The 4,383-nt window shown below is 40.6% G+C and overlaps 1 pseudogene across 1 annotated transcript; it reads right to left on the reverse strand.

Moving 5' to 3' along the window:
- Positions 1–1,942: 1,942 nt before the first annotated feature.
- LOC149117798 (dipeptidyl peptidase 1 pseudogene) lies at positions 1,943–4,121 on the reverse strand (annotated as a pseudogene). Its single transcript, XR_016203136.1, has 3 exons — positions 3,649–4,121; positions 2,542–2,810; positions 1,943–2,202 (listed from the first exon to the last, which is right to left on the reverse strand). The product of XR_016203136.1 is annotated as a dipeptidyl peptidase 1 pseudogene (transcript).
- Positions 4,122–4,383: the final 262 nt, after the last annotated feature.

The raw sequence follows: 4,383 nt of genomic DNA on the forward strand, positions 1-4,383 counted from the left end.
CGTCGCCGTTGTGCGTACGCGCCCACGAGCAATACCGCTAGCCATGAAAGCCATGAGAAAATCAACTCATGGGTTTCCTTTTATTTCCTATATGGGTATGGGGCTCCGCTTGGCGGCCCTTCGGGCCGCCGGAGCTCTGCTAAAAGCTACAACTTATTACAAAAGATTATGTATACGGATTAATCTTCTATAATTTAAAATATTGCCAGCTATTAACTATTTTTATATTTCCGTCAACGTAATCAGACCTTAACGTTCTCGGAAATACAAGGTTTCGTTCCGAAAACACGTTTTTCCCCTGTTTCCGTTGACGTAATCAGAAAGAATGTCGACAGAAATACTAGGTTACTTTTCGGAAACAGGTTTTTCTCTCGTTTCTGCTGACGTATTCAAACCTAGAGTGGACGGAAACACAGTAGCTAGGTTTTGTTCGGGAAACATGAATTTTTTTTTGTTTCTACTATATATCGGGCTCTTTCAGCAGCCCTTATTCTTGATCTTCCATTGTCATTACAGGACGGGTAAATATGTTGTTATTGTCGTGTTTTATATAACCCATACGATATCTATGCTCCACTATATATGTTAAATCAATCAAATATAAGAGCTATGTCTTCTTCACAGGTTCAATCAATTTATTTTATTATTTTCCTTTTCTTCAATCGATCGACCGGTGACACTTAATAATTAATTCTCGTTATTTAAAAAATAAATATATATTCGCTCCTCGTCCTCGTCATTGGAACATAACATGCCTGAAATTCCTTACCTGAGGTTTTTTTTTTCGCTTGGCCTGCGGGCTTTTCTTCCTGCTGCGATTTTCTTCTTTTTCACCCAAAATAAGGGGTGGCGGTCACCCAGGGCCACTACCCTAGACCCGCCACTGCATAATGACTTAATCATAGCAACATAACAGCACGAACATAACGACACAAGGGAAAAATGATCTTTTCCTTTTGTCGTTATGTACGTCGATTTTCACTTTACCGACTTACGGGCTATCACTGTCGTTATGTCGTTAGTGTTAACCAGTTGGCCTAAAGAAGACTTGCGTGACAAATTCAAGTACTGGACAAGTACAGCATTTCTAACTGTGAATCCTTAGCAATTTATTGAATATAAAAACAACAACAACAAAAAAAACAATAACCCTTAGTTACAATTACAATTAGTGTTTCACAATATCCTCTAACTTTAGCTAAAGCAGTTAACAGAGCCGCACGGCCAAATCGATCGGCTATTATATCATGCCATATAATCCATCAAATATTTTCGCGCGCGCGCAATTGGTCTAAACGCATTACGTGACTGAATATTTCCCAGCTAAAGCTGGACCAGTGTTATTACCCAATTTTCAAAAGCGCGCGTGTTGCAAAAATAGCCTCCATTTGGCGCGAAAATGTCCTCGGATATTTGTCCTTAGACATTATCTGTTCCTTAAAGCTGTTTGCTTCTGGGAACAGAATAAGATATCATGTCCGCGAAAAAATATCCGAGCATATTTCCGTGCCAAATGGAGGCTATTGTTTATATATTTCGTACGATTTTGCAGTATACTTGTTAACTGCCAATACACAAACCGGTTTTCAATTCAGTGCCCAAAAACGCAAAACCAAAGTTATCCTCCGGCCAATCAGAAAAGGCACAGACGATCGTGTGAACCAATCAAAACTCCTTGCAAATACATTCATATGTAACTGACACAAAGCGCAGGAAAACGTGTGCAAGCGAGTGACAATTGGTTTCGGTTTCACTTCGGATTGGATGACAAAGTGGCGCGTCAGTTTTAAAGCAATCAGAAAGCGTAGTAATGCACGCGCAAAGCTAAAGCAGTTACGAAACTCCATCTATCGACAAAGCGATCTACAAGCTTGAGGTAACCTAAATTTGACAGAGCCATAAGTACATGTTTTCCTAAATTCTAAATCAATATATCAATATTTCATCTTAGCAGGCTATAATGTCGCAGCGAATGACAAAGTGCTGGCCAGTTCATATCTGGTTGGGCCGCTACAGCGATGCTCTCAATCGAACATCCATCGGTTCCTCGTCGGATACGGAAGAAGCCATTCTCGCCCCATTCCTCTCCCCAGCTCTTTTTCTCAATCCAAAACTTCTCCCTAGTCTCCTTGTCTGCTCCATATCCCACGGCCAGCACTGCGTGACTTGTTATCTCAAATGGGTTGAATTTGTCTGTCAGACCTGTACGACATTTGAAAGACAAGTTAGATTCAAATGCTTTGATTGAAAAAATAGCAAGCATTACATTACACCACGAGAAATAGCCGGTTTACTCCAGTTTGTAAAAAAATATACTGCTGTATGTCACTATATAAACTAAGTTAGTTAATTTTACGTCCACATCAGCCCCATTGGCTGCCAATTTTGTAAACTGCATTACTAAATGAAATGATGATGATGATGATGATGATGATGGTGGTGGTGGTGGTGATGATGATGACGATGACGATGATACTGATTGTCACGCAATCTTCATACTACATAATGAAAACCTAACAACTACTGAGTTGGACTGCTCACCTGTGTGATGATATATTCCACCTTTGTAATTCAAGAAGTCCTTGTAGACTTCAAAAGCAACTGTTATTGGACCATCCTTGAGCAACTCCAATCTCATCAACACTTCATTACAAGCTCCACAGAAACCACCAACGTAGTGATACCCAGTCCCATATTGTCTCGGACAGGTCTGCTCATGGCAGGGAGAGTCTTTGCCTTCATACGGGAAACACTGTTCGTCCACCGATACAAAATCTTCAGCGTACTTGCTGATGAGATAAGGAAATCCTGAGAAGTAAAGACAAATCCCGACACTAAAGTGTATACAGAAGAAGGTATGTGAGAACCTTACCGTAAAACACTGGTTCTAATGCCACTTGTCTTAGAAAGTTAAGACTTATAAGATTATAAAGTACATTGGGTCAATGATTTCAATTCATATTAAAACAAGAGATCAGTCCACGTTTAGATCATAATGATACTGATATGACTCCTCTTTGCATTAGACACCAATAAAGCCGACAAAATAAAATGTTGCTCATTTCCTAAATGACCACTTAATCCTCAGTGTCCGACCCCCACGATCATATCTCCTCACCCATACCCACTACCATTTACAATGCCTCCACCCTAACCACACACCCCTGCTTCCTAACCACCCGCTTACTGAAGGGGCCTTATACTGACCCCTATCATTTCTTACACCCTCTGCTCCTGGACCCATTATGCCTATTCCAGGGGCGGACCTGGGGGGAGGGTGCAGAGGGTGCATCCCCCCACCCTAGGATAAAGCCTTCCTCTTCATATGCGCTTTTAAAATTTATTTACCTCATCAGTCAGTTACTCCATTCCTTAGTGGTGCACCCCCTCCTAAAAAAAATCCTGGATCGGCCCCTGTATTCCCTTAATCCCCTTACATCCTAAGGCTGTTACAATTAGAAATGCCCCCTTCCCTACTCTATTTAACCCCTTATTTCCTGAGCCTTAATCTGAGCTTAGAGTTAATTATCCCAGGGATTTTTAACACCCTACTTCCTATCCATATCCCCTTCTCCCTGACCCAGAAGTGTCCAGTCATATCCCACCTATCTTTAATTTTACATAGATGCAACAACAGTTAACATATGTCCCTCACACCCTTGAGAATATTCAGAACAACTCACAATGTCTTGAGTAGAGAACACTGGGGTTTTAGTATTATTTGACAGAATAATGTCTCGACAATGTCAGACTTAGTCGTAAAAAAAACAACAACAACTAAAAATGAAAACTTGATTTAAGCAAAACACTGATACACGACACAATTTAGATGTGCAAAGCTAAATGAGTTCTGTAAAAGCTTGGGTTACTCACCTTGGCTTTGGGAAATCAAACCTCTTTAGCCCACCTGCTCTGGAAATCAACTGTGCCACAGTCGCCCCTTTATATTCATCATACACCACAGCTCTCCAGGCACTCTGTGCATTGTTTATTTCATTGACAAACACCGGATTAGGGATAAACTTCCTATTTTCAAGATCTGTCAACAGCGTCAAGTTTTCTTCTTTAGGTGGAACCTTCTCAGAGACTTTTTTTCCTGTGTTTTTAAAATGAAACACGCAAAAAGTAATTTACACCTGACATTTTCACGCTGGTTTGATGCACCTGCAAGTCCCTTTTCCTGTTGCCAAATTTGTGAAGTTTGAGTACTTCTTCATTGACGTAATCAATTTTGGAATGGTTGGCAGATTTTAGGGGGGTGCAACATCTCTGACAATTTAAAACTATTGGGGGGAGGGAGTATATCCCAGAAACTCCTCTCCCCAGTTCTTTTCTGTCACACCAACAGTTCTTATCTTGCTTCAACATTTTTTTCACTTAGCT

The sequence above is a fragment of the Orbicella faveolata genome, unplaced genomic scaffold (genome assembly GCF_042242905.1).
Source record: "Orbicella faveolata isolate gen_17 unplaced genomic scaffold, um_ofav_v1 contig_1, whole genome shotgun sequence".
NCBI classification, from domain to species: Eukaryota; Metazoa; Cnidaria; class Anthozoa; order Scleractinia; family Merulinidae; genus Orbicella; species Orbicella faveolata.